At 45.2% G+C, this 23,954-nt stretch overlaps 1 protein-coding gene across 1 annotated transcript in view; it reads right to left on the bottom strand.

Annotated features, from left to right (window-relative positions):
* ZNF469 (zinc finger protein 469) overlaps positions 1–23,954 on the bottom strand; it is a 408,895-nt gene that overhangs the window by 339,133 nt on the left and 45,808 nt on the right. The gene's annotated exons all lie outside the window — the stretch shown is intronic.

The following is a 23,954-nucleotide window of genomic DNA, read 5'->3' as shown; positions in this document are numbered from 1 at the left end:
TCATGCCTTTGTAAATAGTTCTTCGGGCCATCAGTTTCTCTCTGCTGGTCCCTAGCACCAAACGAAAGGCCCTGCATCTATCATGGGGGATGCCCTAATGTATCAATGTTTAGCAAGCCCAGTGTGGTCAACTCATGATTTTATCATGAATCTCACAATATTCAATACTTGTGGCACCTTAGAGACTAACAAATTTATTTGAGCATAAGCTTTCGTGAGCTACAGCTCGCTTCATCGGATGCATCTGACAATATTCAATGTGTTTCATAAATCCTGAGTGTCCGGAGGCATGTGATTAGTTGGAAATCTCAGCTTCATGAAAATAAATAAGTTTCCAAGGCTCATGGCTCCAGAGAAAAGCCTGCAAACATGAACCAAGGGCACCTCTAAAGGCTCAGAAGCCAAATAAAATAACCAAAAAAACTCCCCCACAAAAATTTATTTGTTAAAAAAAAAAAAAAAAACCTCATGATTTTTAGCTCCTGATTCGTGATTTTTACGTTGCTGTGGTTGGCAATACTGCAAATCCTTTTGACTCATGACATGCGCCAGGGGAATCCCTGTGTGTCACTCCCCCTCTGGGAGTGCTTCTGAAAACATGAGATGCCAGGTTTTGTGAAATGCCTGGAAGAGAACATGGCTTCCCATTCATTATGGCCATCAGAGAGATTTGTCAGTGTATCTATGGAAAGAAAAGGTTGTTGCACAATAAAGAACATGAAACCGCCTCTTAAAATATGGCAAATGTTTTTGAAATTGTGCAAAGAATTTTTAAAGATAAATATTTATGAGTTCTGATGAACTGCATCACCATGTTAATGAAATCAAGACTTAAGAAATGTGCTTGAACTGTTCTTTATCCAAGACGAATAAGACTTCAATGAAAATCTTACTATTCAAAGAGGCAATTTATATAATGTTCTGATGGCAGAGAGATTGCACATGGTGGTGAATCACATACAGATACATGGAGCTTTGAGTAACCCTTTGCTCTGCTGTGTGGAAAAATGCTAGCGAAATCACGTTGACTATTTCAGTTCTAGTTTTCCAGTCCTAATAGGGTGCATTCTTGCTAACTGTATACATGAGCAGATGGCACCTGGTCTCAGGTTAACCCCAGTGAACAAAGGGTTAACTTTAGCTCAGTTTCCCCTCTTCTAGGTGCCCAAGGGAAGGAATATTTGTCAGCTGCTTAAGACATAGATGTGGAGGAGTCACAAAGGCTGTAGGACACTGGGCTGGGGAAATTCCATTACTCCTTGTCTCAGGGACCTCCCTCCTGATTGCCTGTGTTTTGTGTCTCTTGAACCAGTCCAACAGCTCGCAATGACAAATACAGTATCAACCTCAAGGGTGGAGAGGCGAGAAGCACCGGGAAGCTTAATTCCTTAATGCTCCAATAAAAGCACTTTGAGATTTACAGATGGAAGATTCTGTAAGTGCAGAACAGCATCAAGTCCAATTTCCAGACAGTTGTTCCTAGATTCCAGGGCCAGGACTCTTCCCTAGACACCATGAGTGTCCCACCCAGTAAAAGATATTCCAGAAATTCAATATAAATGTCCTTTGGATTAAATTTCACTCCCCTAGTACAAATAAAACAGATAGGAAGCGGCTGCCTATGACTGTTACGATCTTCTTCTAAAACACCTGCACTTCAAAGAGACAACAACAGAAAATCTGCTCATCCCCAGAAAACACTTGTCGTCTTCTTACACACAGCACCCCACCTGCAATGTCTTTTAGCACCATCTGACAAACTGATACCCTTCATTAATAGATGCCCATCCATTCCTAAAATGGTTGATAAGCTCCTCACTGCTCACAGCCTAACATCCTGCAATGATCAGCTAGTACGATAAAAACTGCCTGGTAGCAAATTTGAACACAAATGGCTTTTTGGGATGTGGGTGGGACCTCGACAGACTGCACAGCTTCGAAATCCATTTCGCTAACAGGCAGAACCTCGCGAGAGTCAAACCTCCACCCAACCAACTGAAGCAAGATTTTGGTCAGCAGCTACTCACAGGAACGGATATATTATTCAATGGCACTACCAAAGCGGGTTTTGACGAATGGGGTGTTTTATACAGAAACAGGAAGCTGCTGCCTTTCGCAAACCCAATACTTCTTCGAAGATCAAAGAACCAAAAAAACCCATCATGCTTCGGAAGTATGTGGGAAAACAAGGCTGTCTTTACCCTTATAAAAAAAGAAATGTTGCAGTGTGTAGTATGCATTAAAGCATTGTAAAAGGAGGTCAGCAGAGAGAAGTGACACGACTGGCCTAAGGCTACAAATCAGGTCAGCGACAGAGCCAAAACAGCACCCAAATGTCTGGAATCCCAGAACCCTGCTCTACTCACTGAACCACACTGCCTGCCACACTTGACATTCCAGAATTGTTAACAACCAAGCGTCAATGCTACTGCATCACTCCCGCCTGCCGCTGGTTTCCAAGGGCCAAAACTGCAGTTATATATTTAAAAAAAAAAAAATACGATCATGTTTTGTTCCGGTTTTGGGTAGGGATTTGTTTTCATGTAACCAGATCCCCGTAAAACCTTTGTGCCAATGGAAAGTCCAGGTTAGGTAGGGAAGTCAAGGACTGGTTTACTTAGGAAGGAGATCCCACCATACTAGCAGTAGACACAAAAGGAGAGCTGGTTGGGAAATATTTGACTTAATCGTTTTTCATCGAACGTTGATGCATCAAAACCAAAACAGTGTCAGTCTCAATCTGTTTCCCAACTCGAAAAAGAGTTGAGGAAAAAGTTTTGAAATTGTCAAAATGAAACATGTTTGAAATGAAAAATTCCTATTTTCCAGTTCAAAATGACTGCTTCAAAATTTAACCGAGTTAGACTGCAACAAAGGTTTTAAAAAGGTCAAAAATCCAAACAAAGCATTTTGAAATTCTCTCAATAGGCCAGGCAACTGGGAAGGTGATGTGGCCAGCTAGGGTTTGAGCCAATTAAGCACATCCCAGCTGCAGCCTCTGCCAGTGACTCTCCCATGGAGCCCCCAGTGGAAATTAAAGCTGCTCTCTCCCATCAAAACCCACAGACATGCCCAAGCAGCGGTACATTACACCTGTGTCTGATCATCCTCCCGATATCCCAGGAAGCCCTTGATACTCGTATTTCTAGCAATGGGAATCCAAGAATCAACATCACCCCTTTCTCTAAAGTAAGTTTGGCATGTTTAATCCAGGGATATATGAAAAAAATTACACTGCCAAGAGTATTGTCTCTGCCGAAAGCTAAAAACTAGCTGATTGCCATGGTTATTGTGAGATGTTTATGTGGGGAATATTTTAATAGATATGCAAAACATGGAATATTATGTTCCAAAACTGCTGGAGATGAAGCAACCTGTTGGAGATGAAGTCACCGGACGCAGGTGGGATCTCTGCTAACTCACTCAAGAGTGAGATCAATCAAAATCTTTCAACCCAGCCCAGCCCTGGGTTTACAGTCTGGACCAGGTGCAGGCCTGAGCTTTTATAAAGACAAGAGAACCCCGAGAAATTATTCTGAATAGGGGACCTTCAGGGCTGAGCTGAAGTTAATCAAACAGTTTGATTATGAAAACAGCCAAAAAGCCTGGAACTGTATAAGAGGAAAAGGAAAGGCACAAGATGTTATCCATTACAGAGGAGAAACTCTGCTAGTCAGTGTCTCATGAAAAGCAGATCCCAGTTTCTGGATTGGACAAGCACTGTATGGCCTGAATGAAATATATTAGCCAGGAGCGTAACTTGTTAATAAGTATAGGCTATAGATTGAGTTTTACGTTTTTCTTTTACCTGTAACCTTCTGTTTCCTAACCTTTTTACTGGCTTTTATTTGAATCTTTTTCTCAAGCTTTGTTAAACAAACTTCCATTCGGGTTTCCTATAAGCTTGTCCGAGTGCCTTGTGTTGAACTGAGGTGAAGAGAGTAAACTGGACACACTGTTTCCACAGAAGCCTCAGATCAGTGCATGTTACGGGTGTCCAGAAGACAAGGAACTGGGCACTCGACTGTAACGAGATGAGGTCTACACAGGGACAGAGCAGGGCATGCAGAGCTGAGAGTGGAGCGCTTGCGTTGCTTTCAGCTGGTTGCTTTCCGAGAATCTCCTCTGATGGGCACAGACTAGACTCCCTCAGGCTGCAAGGAGGTGGGATAAATTCCCCCCAGACACCTCTGGTAAACCTGAAAAGTATTGGGAACACCACCTGCTACCCCCAATAGGTGAACCTCTGAAAGCAGCCCTGTGGTGACAAAAGCATTTGGGCCACAGCCCAGGGGGGTTCTGCCTAGCTGCACGGCCTTTGAAATCATGGACACAGGCAGACAAAGAAAAGTCACGCTATGGTGACATTTTTACCACCGTGACAAACCTACAGCCCTCGCCATCACCTCTCTTAGGATGCAATCACGTGATTCTCCCATTCTCAGACTGAGCCCTGGGCCGGAGCCCCTTGTAATTAACCATGGTTACCTCAACAGGTCTGACTTAAGAACAAAGGAACAGTCATACTGGGTCAGACCGAAGGTCCATCTAGCCCAGTATCCTATCTTCCAACAGTGGTCAATGCCAGGTGCCAGAGGGCATGAACAGAACAGGTAATCATCAAGTGATCCATTCCCTGTCGCTCATTCCCAGCTTCTGGCAAACAGAGGCTAGGGACACCATCCCAGCCCAACCTGGGTATTAGCCATTGATGGACCTACCCTCCATGAATTTATCTAGCTCTTTTTTGAACCCTGTTATAGTCTTGGCCTTCACAACAACCTATGGCAAAGAGTTCCACAGGTTGACAGCGCGTTGTGTGAAGAAATACTTCCTTTTGTTTGTTTTAAACCTGCTGCCTGTGACCCCTAGTTCTTGTGTTATGTAAAGGAGTAAACAACACTTCCTTATTTACTTTCTCCACACCAGTCATGTTTACAGACTTATCTCCAGCATCTGTAGCTCTGTTTTCTCCTGGAGCAGTGACAGAGGTAAGCAGTGGCCAGGCACCTCCTTAAAGCAAATGTTATTTATTTAGAACAAAAGAGTTTCTGTGAAGACAAATCTTAAAAACAATAAACCTATCTGCATGCATGCCTGCCAGCTCCGTCAAACACCCTCTTTTATGCCTACGGACATAAAAGTAGGCACCAAATTTACAAAAAAAACCTGTTTTTTTCACACACCTGCTCCAACTTTATTTCCAACAGTTTTCACCTTAGTGCTTCTTGTGGCATCAGAATAGGACAAAGAAAACATTTACCCAGTGGTAGCAACCAATGCTCACCTGCTACAATATATCTGAAGGACAAAAAACTCCCAGATGAGAACACCACTCAACAGCCCGGCAGAGATCTCTGCCTATTTGAAAGCAGATCATTAAGCAGTTAAATCTGATTTCCTGTGTTTTGCAGGGACTTTTCTATTTTTCCCATTTGCATCAATTTTATGTCCACATTTTTGTTTTTATTGTACATTTCACCCCACCTCCCCCACCCAGTATCCTTTCCAGAGATCGTAATCTCCCTGTATTAGCTAATTGTCTCAAAAGTCAAACAAAGAGCATTTCTAAGCTTCACCATTGCATGTGAAGGGTGCATCACTTTAAATTAACAACTTGAAATTAACAAGCTAGTAAAACTTAGTATGACCTGGCCTTACAGAAAACAATGATCCGCTTTTCTTTTTTGTTGTTGCTAGCATGGTAAAGGAGTAGCGAACAGAGAGACATTTAAGTATCGAATGTTCCATTTCAATTCTCATCTCTAAGAAAAAACTCCTTTCCTAAAAGGGCGCTTCCTAGAGCCAAGTTTTTACTGAATGGTCAACAGCATAATTACATGTGAACTAGGCTGCCCACAAAAGCTCAATCTTCATACAAACTGCTGCACCTTTTGCAGCAGAAAAGCCTTTGTGGCGAGTATCAGGGAAAAAGTCTATTAAAATCCCATTTCAACAGAATCATTTTGTGACTTCTCAGCTGCAGAGTCCATTAAAATGACATTCTGATACTTCCATCTCACCGTCGAGATTGCATTCCTAGGTCGTTATGGAAAATGGATGCTAATATGTTACAGTTGGACCTTAATCTTATCAAATTTGGTCTGCACATTTCTTTCATGCTCTCTAATGTAAAGCCGAATGAAGCCGAATGAAAGCAAGCCGTTTAGACTCTGGACACACTGCAGATGTACAATGTACACTGTAGTGAGACAGTTGCCTCACACCAGGAAGAGGAAGGTTTAAAGCAGGCCAGAGGGAGCCTGCGTAGAACCCTCCAATTAGAGGAGAGCTCACTAAGCGAGCCAATCTGGAGGTGGTTTGTTGCAGCAGCCAGTCAGGGCCAGCAGGGGCCATATATAAAGGGCTGCTCAACAGAGCAGAGGGCAGTCTCTCCCTGGCCTGCTGTGCCCAGAAGAGGACGCCACGGTCCGGGGAGCGACGTGGGTCCCAGAGTGGTGGGGACAGCCAAACAGGAGTAACAGCGAGAGAGACATCACCGGAGGAGGGAGCCCTGCAGAAGGACTTGAGCTAATCCCAGAATGGCCAGCAGGAGGCACCACGGCGGTGAGTCTCGCACCGCTACACCGAAAGAATGTTTGGGAGGTAAAGTCTCGCCACTGTCTGTGCTCTACAGAGTCTCACTCTTAGGGCCAGGCGGGATTTTCTCCTGTACGTTATGGGTTCAGGTTCCGGAAATCAAGCGTCTCGGAATAAATGCACTGTGCTACTGAGGTTTTTAACGTCTATTCTCACAGCCAGCCCAAACCCTCTAACACACAGGCTCAGACATTCTACTCTTGTTCCCTCCTACTTCCCTTGTTCCCTTTTAATAATACTCTCCACTTCTACCCACTTCCCCCCAGTCATCTCTAAGTACGTTAGAATTTAATGATTTAGGCTGCCCAGTGCCTGGGAGGTACATATTATTGTTCCCACTTTATGGATGGGGAAACTGAAGCTCAGACTGGGGAAACAATTTACTTTCACAGTCAATGGTAGAGCGAGGAGCAGGACTGAGGGGTGAGATCCTGGCCCTACTGACACCAGTGGAAGTTTGGCTGTTCATTTCCACAGAGGCAAAAACTCACTTGAGCTCTCTGAGTACCCAACCCTGTGCATCAGCTCTGAGATCATCCTTCCTCCCTGGGCACCATCCTCAAAGATGGGGATTTTGTTTTCTCTAGAGAGTCTGAGTTTAAGGCCCGATCATCTAGTCTGACCTCCTGCATATGACCAGCCAGCACCTGCACACTAAACCCAACAATGGAAACAAGACCAAAGTAAATGAGAGCGTACCAGGAAGTGAATGTTGTTCTGAAGGAAACACGTGCCCTCTAGTTATCAAATTGGTATGGGTTTAGTGAAAAATTCATATAAGAACCGCCATACTGGGTCAGACCAAAGGTCCATCTAGCTCAGTACCCTGTCTTCCAACAGGGGCCAGTGCTAGGTGCCCCAGCGGGAATGAACAGAACGGGTAATCGTCAAGTGATCCATCCCGTCACCCATTCCCGGCTTCTGGCAAACAGAGGCTAGGGACACCATTACAGCGGCTGCCGCTAGGGACACAATAACACATTGAAAAAGGCCCAATCTTTCTTATACTCTGAGGAAACTTTAGAGAAAGGGGAACTTGAGACACGATACCATAGGCAGCTTGAATGTGTGCATGGTTTGAGGTAGCTAGGGAGAGCTTTGCCATGGTTTCCTATGAAAAAACAATTGCTTCCACTTGCAGTGTTAGTGTTCTCCAGCTGCTAGACTGCACAAGATCAGGGAGCTAGCATCCTGTACTTTTAAAAGGAAACACTGAAGGATTGGGAAATAACTGCATCAGGTGACTTTAATTAAGCAAGACTTTGATGGATTAAAATTGACACCAGCTACTTTCCAGAAAACCATAAGGAAGGTTTGCAAAGATGCCCTGGGGCCAACAGAGGAACCTTAAACAGAAAGAACTTTGGGGCAGGTTTTTAAAGGTATTTAGATGCATCTAGATGCCAGTTAGGATTTTCAGAAGTGCCTAACTCCCATGGGGAGCCCTTACTCCAGTTAGGCGTGTGGCTTCCACTTTGGTGTGTGGTTGTATTGTCTGAAAATTAAGGATCCCTATAAGAATGTACAACTGTAAAAGGTCAGCCTAGAGCACTTTTACTGCGTTGAGATGGACAGCCTGAAATAATTCATTAAACTATTCATTTATAACTGATCAAGGGGTTTCACTTCAGTGCAGTCAGAAACAAGGGCAGCTACAAAAACCGGCGTGGAAGCTGGAGCCATGCTAATAAAAAGAGTGAATTCATAAAATACTTACCTCTTCTGGGATCTGTTCCAAACCCCATTAAAAATTAATGGGACCCTTTCCATTCGCTTGGATGAGGTTCGGATCATGCCCATAGAGCACTTATCAGCCATAGACCTCACAGATTTTACAAAAAGAGAGATGGTCATTTCAGTCCCATTTTGTATTTGGGGAACCTGAGGCACTGACAGCTGATGTGACCTGTTTAAGGTCACACAGCAGATCATCGACAGAACTGGGAAGAAAACTCAGACTTCCTAGCTCCCAGTCCAGTGCCTTATTTCATGGATCACGCTGTCTCCCAACCACAAGAGAGAGAGTGGGAAACAGGAGTGGGCAAGTCAACCAAGTTTCACACATGTGACACAGATAGTGTATTTTGTTCAGTATCCACCTGTCTTCACTAGGAGCAATAGTGGGTTTGGTGGTATTTTTGTTTTGTTTTATTGCTATACAAAATGGACAACTGTTAGTGAAAGAAAGCGGACCCTCTCCAGAGCGACAGCAAAGAAGCAGAAGGTAAGTGTGGTACATAGCAGAGACATTACATAATTATTTAAGTTTAAGAAAGCTGTTGTCCTAAATCAGATTTACAGGGACACAAGATTGGGAAAACAAAGAGGATAAATATCGGCATCTGGCAATGATAAAACTTGGAGGCTCACCAAGTCCACCTGCCAATATTTGAAAGCTAAAGAGAGACATGTGGGGAGAAAAATACAGACACCTTTAAACCACATCAAAACACATAGGATTCGGAGAGTTTCTTGCAGGAACAGAGTGGAAAAATTATAACTATTTTGCTAATAAAGTAGGGAATATTCCTCTGAAATAGGGTCACAATTGGCTATGTGATGAGAATTCACAGCTCCAGGGCCAAAGGATTGGCACCAAACAGTGCTTTCAGACAATAGCTAATGGAGAAATTGGAGAAGTTTAGCAAACCTAAAAGTTACTCAATTTGGATGCAATAACCTGGGAAGCGTCCAGCAAGATAGTGTTCCTTAAATAAACAGAAGATTAAAAAATACACACATACACCAGGTTTCAGAGTAGCAGCCGGGATAGTCTGTATCCACAAAAAGAAAGGAGGACTTGAGCATATGCTCAAATAAATTGGTTAGTTTCTAAGGCGCCACAAGTACTCCTTTTCTTTTTACGCATACACCAGTAAATTGCAGACCAGTTAGCTAAATATCAGACAAGGGTATGGACTAAGCATAGGAGTGGAAGCCAGGGTCTATAGATGTCAAATCCCACTCTCAGAAGGACTCTTCACATGACCTTCAGTAGATCCTTTACCCTCTCGCCTTAGCTCCCCCATAGGGCACATCTGTAAAATGGGGGGGGGGTAATAAATACCCCCATAACCTTCAATATCGTGCTAGGCTCTGAGGTTTATTTTACTGCCTACATAAACACACAGGGGTTCTTGTGGGCTGTTAAACAATTGCCATGCTACACCCCAGAGCAGGCTGCAATGTTCTCTGTAAACGTCTTTGGTGTCAAAAAGTTGAGTTACATAGCTGGGAATATGTCCGAAGTTCCATGCTGCAGGTTAATGTAAGAAGTGCCAGGCCACAAAATAGATGGTAAATTTGCTTTTTGAGTTAGGAGTTAGCCCCCAGGTGGCTTGAACAGTTGGTCAGCCTGCTGGCACTAATACAAGACATCCCAGAAGGCCCATCCAGCCCAGATGTGTCTCATTTATATATGCTAGGGAGTTATTAACTGTGAGAAACAAGATCACCATCTCAGCTAGCCTCAGTGGCACCAGCATGCCAGCTTGCGCAGAATCCCTTCCCTCCGGAGCAGCACACAGCCCAGCTCTTGCAGTCAGCCAAGCACACCGCCAAGAGGAGAAAGCCAGGCACTACTCTGTCACCTCCATTCAGCTCTTGTGCTCTTAACTGACCCCAGCAGATTCCCTCACTGACTAGCTCTCCCAGGGACAGGTGACTTGCTCCCATTGCTAGGCCTGGATTTCAGAGCTTCTGAGCATGCACACTTTCCATTGGGAGAGATTCCATATGCAGCCCTATACTCTGCTCTAGCGACACATGGGGACCAGGAAGATGCCTCAGGGGGCTGGAGAGAGTTTCTGCTGGTGCAGACGCTGCGTGGGCATGGGGTACATGTTGCTACCGAGATTCTAGGCTGTGACGCAGCCTCCAGCCAGCCCTCAAGAGGCTGCCATAAATTAGACGAACATCGAGCAGTGGGTTAATTTATGCCACAGATTGCACTGCCCTCTGGAGCAGGCTAGAATTGAGACAGCACAAAACCACATCTGGTCATCCTCCCCTGGCTGCATCACTCAGAATCAGGTCCTTAATATTAGAAGGTAAGTTACAGATCAGATAGGAAAAGACTTCATCATAATATCCGGGAGCCCACAACAAAATATCATTAATCTGGAGTTAAGGGGGTGGGAATGGTGGGGTGGGGGGAGGCATGGGAAGCAATCAGTTAAGAAAAAAATTAAAGAATGTGATAGTTCCCTCCCCCAGATGCTAGAGTTTCTCCAAATTCAAAGTTAAGTTTCTATCGGAGGAGTCCCTGTACACACAGGACAAAGCAGAGTTGAATCAAAGACTGCTCTATACAATACAATAACATTTTTACTGTGGGTTGCATGCCTGACATCCCAAGGCACCATATGAAACAAGCAAGGCCTAGTACAAGAGTGTAGATGTCATGTATAGTGCATGAAACCTCAAGGATAAGCCCAACAGCACATTTATGAAGAAATACATTATGTTGCTGCTGCTCTGCACATTAAAGGGACAACGGGAGCCTTGTGAAAGACATTCTGTTTTGAACACAGTAGAGTCAGGACCTCAGATCTGAATGTCAAGTCTCTGGGCCTGAACCTGTCAACAGTTTTGGTTCTAGGACAGAGCCAAAACCATAAAAAAGGGCTAGACTTTATCAAATTCAGCCAGAAATCTCAAGAGAAGAGCTGAGCCCTCGATATTTCCATCATTCAAGCTGGTAGAAAAGGGAGGTGCCATTTAAGAACAGCCATACTGGGTCAGACCAAAGGTCCATCTAGCCCAGTGTCCTTTCTTCTGACAGTGGCCAATGCCAGGTGCCCCAGAGGGAATGAAAAGAACAGATCATCCTCAAATGATCCATCCCGTCACTCATTCCCAGCTTCTGGCAAAAGTCTTGCAAAAATTTATGAACTAAGACGGCTGTCAGATCTAGTCTCCAGCCTACCGCTGTTCCGGACCCCTGACATGACCAAACAGCACAGAGTCCAATCCAACTCTCATTGAAGTCAATGGAAAGACTTGGATCAGGCCCTTAGTCTGTAGTTGAGGACCACTCCTGCTGATATACTGTACCTTTCACCTTCTGAGTTTCTCTTCCCTTGTTCTCTATTGCTAAGGTTACCAGGTATGTAGGCAACTTCTTTAGTTCTTACATGACCATCTGCTCATCGAGTTTATCTCTCACCTGAAGATGTGATTCTCTGGTGTGTGATGTTACTGTATATCCATTTCCCGAGCAAACACCTCTGATACAAGGCATCCACATCATGGGACATAATGACCTGATAAGCTCCTATGATAAGCTTCCAACCCTGTAGTCTTCCCTTGGACCAAGTGCCTACTGAAGCCAAGATAGGACCCATAATAAAGAAAGTTGTGCTTTCCATGGAAGTGTCTACAGCTGAATCAACTCAAAAGAAAACGTCTTTCAAATTCTCCATGAAGCATCAGCAGCTTTCCTTTATTTTTTAAAACAGTAAAAGACACACCAGGTCACATGTAGGTTTGAAACCACTGACCTTTTAAAAAGAGCTACTGGTGGTTTAGACCAGCAACCCATCTGCCCAACACAACACCCCAGCGCTCCACTCTCTGCACGGCCTCCCTCCCACTAAATATCTAGTCAAATTCAAAGTCCTCACCTTCGAAGACTTTTATGAGACTGGCCCTAGTAAGCTACAGGCCACTCTGCTGTCCTCAATTATGACCTCCCAAGATATCTGTATTCCACATGGACTGCATTCAAGAATGAGGCTCATGTGTGCACGAGATGGGGTTTTCTCAGCAACTGGCCCAGAAATTTGAAACTCGTGTCTAGAAGAGATCAGGATGCATGCAGATCTCAGCAATGCTGAAAGGAAATGTAAAACCCATTTCCTCCATCCATCCTGCCCACAGCGACACCTACAAAGGAATCAAAAAGTAGGGCTGGGCGAAAGTTTCTGCCGAAATTGTTTTTTTGATGAAAAACTGGGGTTTTAGTAGAGTGAAATTCTTCTTGAAAAGCATCCACTTTCTGTGGAACATGTCAGGTTTTTGTTAAAAAAAAGTAAATGCTTGAAATCCCAAAATTTTCAATTTTCAGGCAAAAAACCAAAATAGTTTTATTTTCTATGCCGCCACAGTGGCTCATGAGAGCTATAGGTCAGTTGTCCCCATTCTTTTCTATGGGCTCCCCAGCCTAACTAGATCTCCCATGATGCACCATTAACAGGTTCTCCCAAGCTGCACAGCTTCCCTTCACCAATATGGGAGACCATGGTGCATTATGAGAGAGGTAGCCCAGCCACAGAACAGAACGGGAGCAGGAAGCATCCAAACAATAAGTCCTATAACATACAGTAGTTGCATTACTGAATTGAAATATTTTACTTTTTGATTTTTTACTAAGTCAAAATTTTCCAACCACTCTAGAAAAGAGCGAAGTATATCTTGTGCACACACCTATATGCAATAGTGTAACACCATAGGACCTGCCAGACAGCTCCCATTTTTCATCAATAAAAAGACTGACACAGTTCACCCTCTCCCAAGGAAGGCCATACTTATGACTCGTAAAATGAACTGGCCTCGTTCTGCAGCTGGAACGCAGCCCTCTGCTACAAAACTGCTTAGTATGGTTTCTTCACGTATCCACACTGCACGTCAACTGCAGATGCACAGAGGTGCCTTTCCCCACCTCGCTCCACTTTCTGGGCAACAAGCAGTTTAATCTCTTATCAGTTGTAAAATCCTTTACGATCAGCAGCTGTTAAGAACATTTCCGCCTCAGCTGAATCCTGTTCCTTTTCTGACAAACTCCAGAAGAGAGAAAGAACAGTTTCTCCCATGCGTCCTGGGCTTCTCAGGATCCATTACGTAGAAAAATAACAGCCTAGATTCTCTGGTCCATCCAAGCTGTGATCATCAGTATTGTAACCAAGTGTAGATGTTGACGTAGTGTAGACATAGCGTAGATAGGGGTGGGGAGTTTAGACACACTTTATAATTTTGTCCTTCCCATGCTACCTTGGTCTATCTTAACCCTGCCCCAAATACAATCAATTCCTTCATGTGAGTGGCACCCCTAAAAGTAATTAATACAAGCAGGGACTCATATCAGAACCAGCGTCCCACTGGAGTCATATTATCTTCATCAAGGAGATTATACTGTCTTGCTAAAAAAGAGGCAACCTTTATAACCTTACCTACTACATTTGAAATGAACTTCTTAACCAAACTGGTGAGCCAATCAGAGGGCACCGAACAGGTTGCTTTTCTAATGCATTCAAGACACTGAGTGTCAGTTATTGCCCTTACATTTAACACATCTGCAAGGAGTCATCTTAAATCTTTACTGCAATAAAGTTATAAACAGGCTTATTTTGTTATTGCCTTTGTTACACTGTGTTCCTCGGACTGTGAATGTCTACATCAATGATTTGGGCATGTGCAGGGAATACAGGATGCAGAGCCTAGAACCTCACACCGAAAAACGTTTTAAAATGCAGATGACAGCTCTTCTTCAATCCTATATGCACAGCTCAATTTAGGACGTGCAATTCCTATGGAGAAACCTTTCATGGCACATTAACGGTGTCAAGTCTGCCTTTGGAGAAGCAACAAAAATCACGACTGCCAAGATTCCTACTTCCCCAGCAAAAAGTGGTCCAGTGGAAACCAGCTGTGACACCCCTTGTGAAAACGCTCTACATGAATGCTGGAGGGCCCTATGGAAACTGGATTGCGCTATTCTGGTATTCGCAGTATACATTTTTCCAGGAGTAAAGCCCATTTTCACGGGGTAATAAATCAGCTATAATAAAAAGTAATTCTCAGCACAAATCTCTGCCCAATAGTAAATTTTCAAAACATTTTTTTTAAAAATATCCATGTTTCTATAATGCCTTCACCGACACACACACAGACAGACATTTCCTCCGGTTGCATCTCTGAAGTTTTGTTTTGCACCTGTCTAGTTGTCCAGACCAAGCCTCTCCTGATCTGAAATGAATTTTTGCAGGCTTTCTATCTACGACGGAAACCTGAATATTTTCTTATAAAAAGAAAGGGGCAAATCACCAGTATTTATGTCCAAATTTAATCAAAACAGCTACAATATAAATGGAATAAAATCAGTTCCCATGAATGTGTCATGCCTGAATTTTAATGTGCAATCAATACCTCTTCAACATAGCACTCCCCAAAGAGACCGAACAGAAAAACCCCCAAGAGTGTGTTCAATAACAACAGCTCATGAATGAATCAAGAGCAGGGCAGAGAACTAATAACACACTCAGACCCAACAGCCTGGACTGAAAACTACAAGAATATGGAGAAATAGACCAACAGGCCTTGCTGGGGCAGCTGTTATCATGCTGTTAAACCTTGCACAGTATTTACATACCAGAGATAGGTGTGCTCTGTACAGCCATTAATTGAAATTTTCTATCCAGTTGGGTCAAAGCCTTTAGGAGGAGATTTGTTTCAAAAGCACCTAAGAGAATTAGGAGCACAAGTGTCACTGAAAGTCAATGGAAATTGTGCTCCTAACTCTCAGAGGCTTTTGGAAACCTCACCTTTAGCAACAAATATTGAACTCCCTATGCACGCAGGAATCCAATTCTCCTTTCCTTCTGCCTGCATGGAGAATGCAAGAACCTGTCACTCTATTCCAGCACAGGTCAGTATTTCATTTTTACACGAGCTTTCTAATGTAGTGATCTTTTGAGTGCTGCGAGACAATTAGTGCCTCACATTTAGTCTGGTCTCATTCCAAGAAGCAGACAGAGCTGCCCATGTCTCTCTCCTCTGGAGTGGGAATCTTTCGTGTTGCATTTATTTTAAGGCACGATTTTAAAGCATCTCTCTCTTAAAAAGGAAATTGTTACACGTTTCATTGAGACATTTAGGTCCTGACGTCCAGTCCTGCACATTACATGCTCGACCTTGCTGCCTCCTCCACCCAAATTTTGCAGGCCTAAGAGGTTTGGGTAAGAATTCCAACTTCAGGGTGTTTATCCCAGTGGAACTGAATCTTTTGTCCACTCCTGATACGTGCTATCCTCTGCACATGATTAGATCCTCTGATAGAGGAGCATATGCACTCCAATCCTTAAGCATGCACAAGGGTTGTAATGGGCAGATCAGAAGTTTGTACAGAAATCAGCCAGCCACTTCCCTAGTAGTGAGGGAATTGCAGGAGGATGATGATGGGTAATAGATCAGGGCAGAGCAAAGGTAGCCAAAGCATAGTAAATGGAGGAAGGCAGCTAATAATAGGATCTCCAAGGGCTGCACAAACATTAATGAACCCTGACAGCACCTTTGTGATTGAGGCAAATATTAACCAGGTTTTACAGCTTGGGAAAACTGAGGCAGAGAGATTAGGAGACTTGCCCAAGGTCACACAGCAAATCAGTCGCTGGACAGGAGACAAAATCCAATATTCTTGACTCGCTGACCCTCGCTCTGATCACAAAATCACGCAGCCCTTAGGTCAGTTGTGAAAGCAGTTTATATATATATATATATATATATATATATATATATATATTCCACTGTAGAGTTACCTAAAATGCAGAGGAGAGATGGTATCATTAGGACAGGTGAAGAGAAGGCAAGGATTGATGGCAACAGTCCAGCCCAGCTACAATAAGGGGAAAGATCCCATCCCAGGTTTCAGTTTCTCTTATTTTTGGCCAGCACCTACCATCCATAGACCATGTAAAATGCCCCTTCCCCATGCAACACTGCAGCACAAGCCCAGACTCCCCTTCCATTGCCCATGATACAAGGATGAAGGGCTCTTTGCACTAAGCAATTTGGTTATGTTCCAATGTGTAACAAATAGGTTAAGATACAGCAGCAGCCAGTGACAGGACGTGTGAAACGCCATGTGGCAGAGAGAGGAATGTAGACCAGAAATGAAGGGAGCAGAGGCAGCTGTAATGCTCTCAGGCTTCACCAGGGCCAGCCAATGCCATAGAGAACCCAGCCAGCTGGGCAGGTGTTTGCTAAGAATAGTTTTCCTGTCTAGGTTTGCATGTGAGCAATAAAACCCGTAAAGCAAGAGTTCTAATTAGCAGCATTAAAAAAAAAAAAAAAAAGGATTTGCCATTCAACCTCCACCACTTGAAGGTGGGTGATAACAGCACATCTGCTGAAGGCACGAGGCTGCAAAATGCAAACAACAAGTGCCTTACAAGTGAGATAGATATAATAGATAGCTGCAGGGGCGGGGGGGGGGGGAATCACTTTTGCAATCCCCAGGCAGAGTGCATCTGAGATTATCAATGAGAGGAAGAGTAGGTCCCTGGAGACGATCAACGTATCCGTATGGAGAACGGTACTGATACGCCTCCTTGGAAAACAGAGAGGCAGCTAATGCACCACTCACCCGCCATCTGGGTGTAATTTTTGAGTGGTGAAAGGAAATTTTGAAATATAATACAAAGGAGAAGGATCTGAACTGGTGAGTTTCTCTTCTGGAAAGGTCAATCTGCAGGGATATGTATTTGGAACACCTCCCCAAAATTAGCAAGGGTCAGAATGATGGTTCCAGCATTACCTTCTGGAGCAACTGGCAGAGGGCTTCCTATAGTTTCTTCCAAGTGAAATCCACCCCTGTGCAGATTCAGGGCCTACACTCCAATGCAGTCCCATTTAAGTCATTAAAATAGGGCTTACGTGGTGAACAGGTCTTGTGCTGGCCTCTGCATAGGGGTAAATTGAATCCTCTGTTAATTACAGCCCTCTTCAATGTCCTCAGATTTAGAAGAGATGCATGAAGTCTCCATCCATAAAGAGAAAAAGAACCTGGGTTGAGATCCTGAAAAGATATTTATGAGGCAAACTCCTATTGAAGTCAATGGGCGTTGGGTTCTCTGGTGTCTCCTTGTGCTCTGGATCTCAGAGAGCTAGCAGATTCTTTCCTCTGATTTGCACTTCAAATTGCTGCTTGGACGAGACAGGCTTCACAGTCTTTCATCTTGTTTTTCCCTGATAGGAGAAAATGAGGCCACTGTGCTTAGCAATGTCACCCAAACTAACATCTACTTTTTTTTTCAGTTTAGTTTCATTTTTAGGCATTAACTTCCTTTTTCAAGGCAGCAGACATTGTTAAAAAGCTATTCATCATCATCATCGGTGATCCCTTGATTCAAGGATGATCTCTACCATGGATTTACATATGGGTCCTGAGATGACTGAGGAGTCCAATACTAGAACCACAGATCCAACTGCAGTCGGTACAGACATTTCCTGGTGGGCCAGCTGGGAGAAAGTTCTTTCTTTTTCCTTCCTTTTCTTTCTCTCTTTTCAGCTTCAAGGGCAAGGTGCTTCTCCTTGAAGCGGGACACTGCCTGATGGAGGATGTGGCACCATTGGGGTCAGTTGGAGGCTTGCTCCTCCCAACTTGTGATGTCCACATCAGTTTTCTTGAGATACGCTTTCTGTTTATCTTTGTAGCATTTCCTCTGACAACCATGGGATCTCTGACCATAGGTGAGCTGAGAGTAGAGGGCTTGTTTTAGGAGGCGAGAGTCTGGCATCTGCACGTGATGTCCAGCCCAGCGCTTTTGGTGCAGGAGGATCATTGCTTCAATGCTGGTGACATTGGCTTCAGTGAGGACGCTGATGTTAGTGCAGCGATGTTCTGACTTGGTGTGAGCGATCTTCCGGAGGCATCGCTGGTGGTAGCTCTCCAGACTCTTGAAGTGCTGTCAATAGGTCACCCAGGTTTCGCATCCATAGAGGAGTGTAGGAACAAAAACTGTCTTGTAGATCTGGATCTTGGTGTCCTGCTGTAGGTCACGGTCTGTGCAAACACATCAGAGCAATTTCCCGAAGGAAGCACTTGAGCATTGGATGCCATGCTGGATCTCACTGTCGATTTTTTCCCCATCCCTGTTCTCCATCTATTTAGTGGTCATTTTGGTCCTCACTAAAGATTGCCTCCCCAGGGAAGCTGACATTCAGTACAGAATGGATGGGGGTGCTTTTTAATCTTCGATGCCTCCGCTAGAAGTCTAGAGTCCTCAGGGCATCCATTACTGATCTTCAGCATGCTGATGACTGTGCCATCCTCATGCACACGGGAGAATGACCTTCAGTCCACACTGGACATTTTTGCACAAGCTTATTGAAGCCTCAAACTCTCACTCAATACTGAGAAAACTGAAGTGCTCCATCAGCCTGATACAGGCCTGGCACATGACCTGCCACAAGTCACCATCAAGAGACAGACTTTGGACACAGTCAAGCACTTTTGCTACCTGAGTAACCAACTTTCTAAAAAGCTATTATCATAGAATCATAGAATATCAGGGTTGGAAGGGACCCCAGAAGGTCATCTAGTCCAACCCCCTGCTCGAAGCAGGACCAATTCCCAGTTAAATCATCATTATTCTGATCCTTTAACAGACCAATTCTGACCTCATGTACGCTGGTATACATGAGAAGTAGCGCCCCTGAAGTCAAAGGAAGTGTAAACTAGTGTAAAACCACTGCAGGATCAGATTCAGCCCGCCAACAAGTTTTGCCATGAAATGCTTCATCCTTGTTCCCATTGCGGCCCCTAAGCTAGTAGTTAAAATGCTTGGAGACTGACGCCTTCCAAACTGAATTCTGGGAAACCTCAAACAAATAGCATTTGCAGTCCACTATCGAGGTTCATGTGTCTATTAGCAAATCGCTGGATATCTTTAAATGAAACAATAGGCTCTTCAGCCCAGCTCAGCTGGGTAGAATGTTTCCAACACAGGAAATACATGGTAACATATTTATCTCTGGTATTCAAACATCTCGATTGCAAGGGAAAAGGCTCACAGATTTGTGAGCTGGCGGTGACGACAGAACCACTGCAACTGCCCAACAGATAAGAACAATATTGGAAGAATTTTGTCTTTTCCATGTAAAAAAAAGCAACAAGAAAAAACAACCACCATGACTCTCGCCCCAGGGCGGAACAAGTAATGGCAGTCTGGGTTGTGTTTCCTACATCAGCAAGCTGATTGGGTAACTCAAGTAACTGGCTCCATTGTTTCATGCCACGGTGTAAAATCTGCTGGTGGAAAAGGGCTTGGCTTGATTGTTGAAATGTGGGGCTGATTTAGGGACTTACCTGTGCAAGGTCAAAGGTGAAATTCAGCCCAGGGCTCATACAAGAAAAATAATGCAATGCAACATGTAAGCGCGACACTAAATGCGAAGGCTGAAGTTCACCCCTCTGTACGGGGCCAACAGCCAGTCTACACATCAGCTAAGTTCCTTTTAAGCCCAATTTTGAGGATTTAAGTGGGGCCTAGTGGTGTCGTTCCTTTGCACGGGTGAATTTCACTCTAAATGAGGTGTAGCTGGTGCAAAGAACCTGATGCAGGTCCTCTGCCCTGGGATTAATTTCATCCATAAAACAGACACTCATGGGCTGGAGGAACCGATCTCTGGGCCTGAGCACGCAAATTCCCACTGACTCCTCTGCAAGGAAGGAGGAAAGACATCTTAAAAGGTTCAGCCCAAGCTTGTGAACCTTCTCAGGTTTATCCACGCTGGGTCCATAATGGGTGGCATACAGCCAGTGGTGAGCTGGAGCCAGTTCATAGAATATCAGGGTTGGAAGAGACCTCAGGAGGTCATCTAGTCCAACCCCTGCTCAAAGCAGGACCAATCCCCAATTTTTGCCCCAGTTTCCTAAATGGCCCCCTCAAGGATTGAACTCACAACCCTGGGTTTAGCAGGCCAATGCTCAAACCACTGAGCTATCCCTCCCCCCAATAGAACTGGTTGTTAAATTTAGAAGCCCTTTTAGAACCAGTTGTTCCGCGAGGGACAACTGGTTCTAAAAGGGCTTCTAAATTTAACCAGCCAAAAGTGGTGCCTTAGGTGCTGACTCCATGGGTGCTCCAGCCAAGCACCCAAGGGGAAAATTTGATGGGTGCAGAGCACCCACCGGCAGCTCCCCACCCCACCCCCGGCCCCAGCTCACCTCACTTCAGCTCCACCTCCGACTCCTCCCGTGAACACGCCGCCCCGCTCTGCTTCTCCGCCCCCCCAGGCTTCCCGCGAATCAGCTGTTCGTGCAGGAAGCCGGGGCAGGCTGAGAAGCAGGCCGCGGCTTCCCACTCAGGCCCAGGGAGGCAGAGCGGAGGTGAGGTTGGGCGGGGGGGGGCGGGTGTGAGGAGGGCCACCCACGCTGCAACAGGTAACCCGGGGGGTGGGGTTGGGGGGTGCGCGTGCAGGGGAACTGCTCCCCGCCCCAGCTCACCTCTGCCACCCTCAGCCTGAGTGGGAAGCCGCGGCTTGCTTCTCAGCCCTCCCTGGCTTCCCGCCAAACAGCTGATTTGCTGGAAGCTGGCCGGGGGGGGGGGGGGGGGGGCGTGGAGAAGCAGAGCAGGGTGGTGGGTTCAGGGGAGGAGGTGGAGCGGAGGTGAGCTAGGACCGGGCGCGGGGCGGGGAGCTGCTGGTGGATGCTCTGCACCCACCAAATTTTCCCCATGGGTGCTCCAGCCCCGGAGCACCCAGGGAGTCGGCGCCTAAGGTGCCACTTTTGATGTGATCAGTGGAGGGAGCAGCCGCTCCCCCTGGTCCCCCCCCAGCTACTTTCCCCCGCCCCTAGGAGCCAGAGGGACCTGCCGGCTGCTTCCTGGGAGCGGTCCCAGGTAAGCACCACCGGGACTCCCCACCTCGCCCCCCAGCAGGTCCCTCTGGCTCTTAGGGGTGGGGTGGGCACCCACTACGGTGGCCCACGAGACCCTCTTGCCCGGTTCTGGGGGCAGTCAGGGGACAGGGGAGGGAGGTGCATGGGGCAGGGGTCCTGGGGGGTCGTCAAGGAACGCAGGGGGGTTGGATGGGGCAGAGTCCCGGGGGGTGGGCAACGACCCCGTCATGGGGTGAGGAGGGAACCCGTTGTTAAGATCTTGGCAGCTCATCATTGCATATAGCCTGGTACAAGCCATTTCTTGTACACTTTGGCTGGAGGGCACATGGACCTAGCAAGAGGAATTAAAGTCAGGGCAGGCTCCTTTCTTATCCCGGGCTCCGTGCTAGTTCTACAATGTAAAAGCACCAGCAGCTGCACGATGTGTCACAGGATCAGCCATAAAAGAATTAACCAGCATCAACAAAAAGCCTGTCCAAAAAAGGGTGAATTCCTCCTCGCCCTGGAAGAGGGGGAGCTAGCACAAAGCACGACCTATGCACGGTCAGCTCCACACTCCAATCACAAGTGGAGAAGAACAGAAGTCGGGAACAGATGTGAAACGAACACACCGTTACTTATGGCTCTCGAGCTCAGTTCAAAGGCAGCAGCTTGTACCTGAGGTGGGACGGATTTGTACGAAAGGCAAATACCTGTCAGCTTGCTGCTAAGCAGCCAAGGAAACAGTGGAAAGAAAAAGGTACACATTCAAATAAAACTCAATGCCCAGAAAATAGGAGAGGTCAAATGGCACCATTGCACCGGATTTCATTTCATTTTGGACTTTTTGCAAGGGAAGGAACCGAATGCCAGTGTCACCAGATTTTCCCTACGGTACATTTTACGGTTGGAACCAGAAAGGCCTAAGCCCCTTTGCAGCCAGCTGCTGGTGCTGCCATATTAGCAGATGCTGATAAACTGGGCTTTTAATTGTCATGGACACCGCTGGAAGCCTAGACAAGCTCAGGGCAAAGGTAAGAAAATGGAACAAACAAACAAGAAGGGGAAAAAGGTCTTTGTGGTCAAAGAATAAAATTCAGTCAGGAAAAATGTCAGATTTTGGTGTTCAGCTCACCAGGCTTCACATCTGTCCTTGAACCATGAGAGACAGCCAAATACCTTTTGAATAAGAAAAATAATAAGAAAAATGTGATATATAAATACTGTTGATGCAGGACAGTAGCACAAGATATCCTATCACACTCATTGGGACAAGAGGTTCATTAATCATGTTGCACTCTTCTATGCACAGTATCTTATCTCCGTATTGCTCTCTGTGCTCTCTTTATAGGACATCTGAGAGCAACAATAACACCAGTGAAATATGGTTTAATATTATTTACTGATGTTGCTTTTTTCACAAAGTTTACATATGGGAATCACTCTGCCCAGAATGCAGCCCCCTTGCGGGGGGCGGGGTGTGTGTGGCTGTATCAGCCAGTCGAAAACATCAAGCATGCCTCATTAAAGGTTAAGATAGGAAGTGAAGGATTTTAGAACACCCAGCGACAGCATGGGGAATTTACGCAGGTAAAATATATGACACAAGTAAGAATTAAGGCAGAACACTAGACCTGAAGCCCCTTCTCGTGTGAAAAAATATTATGGAATATTAGGTGACCTGGTTAGGGATTTCAGTTTTCCCCCACACAGGAAAGAGATTTTCTGTTTATTTTCCTGGTTTATGGATCAGCATTAAAATAGATTCCCTAATCATCAGTTATCATGTTGATTTATATTTTTACAGAGCTTCCTGGCACTGATTTCAATTCTCTGATATGGTAAATATAGGGTGTATTTATTCCTAGAAGGGAACAGGCTGCAAAATGAAAGACGTACAAACAGAGGCACGAATAAGCACAAATTGCTATTTCCAATCAAACAGCCAGCAGCACTGCTGGATCAGTATTGGGTCTGATCCAAGGAAGAGGTCAGCTGACACAGACTAATTAGTCACACAGTCACTGATTATTATGTACAGACAGAAACAAAGTGGGGACATTGAGCCTGATACAATGTCCTGATACAAGGGCTTTATTTGTAGTACACCAAACAGCTGACTGTGTTGTACTCCATTTTCCTGCCAGATATTAGTATAAGCTGATTTAATACCACACGGGAATTGTTGCATGCTGAGGGGCTTAACTCTGTGCTTCAACCGAAGATCAGCATAACGTTTGGCAGACTCTGGGGATTTAAGCCTACTCTGCAGAGTCATCCTGTTGTCACGTGCTTGAACCCGACTTGAAGGTACACTGGAATTTCTGCTGAGTAATATTAATAGAGGAATTCAGTGGGCTCCAACCAGGACATAAGAATGGGTTTCTTAGGGCCTGGGATAGAAGTGTAGGGAAAACTCTAGCAACAGTCACACAATTAAAATGAATCCAAAGCAAAAGCTAGACTATAATGTAACTATGCTTGGTACATATACATACATCTTGGTGAGCAGCCTGTTGCACAGGTTATTTGTATTACACCGTACATTGTAAAGGCCTCAACTGAGATCGAGGTCCCATTGTGCAAGGCGCTGCACAAGTACGTACCAAGAGACAGTCCCTGCTATGGAGAGCTGAGAATCTAAACAGATAATACAGAGCAAGGGTGGGAAGGGGAAGGAGAAAAAAGGGTGAGGTGGTTGGGCCAAGGTCACACAGCCAGTCATTGGCAAGTCCAGTGCCATAACCAGCTTCAAAAA

Source organism: Lepidochelys kempii, chromosome 12 (genome assembly GCF_965140265.1).
Source record: "Lepidochelys kempii isolate rLepKem1 chromosome 12, rLepKem1.hap2, whole genome shotgun sequence".
Classification (NCBI taxonomy): domain Eukaryota; kingdom Metazoa; phylum Chordata; order Testudines; family Cheloniidae; genus Lepidochelys; species Lepidochelys kempii.
This window is presented reverse-complemented; position numbering and strand designations above follow the sequence as displayed.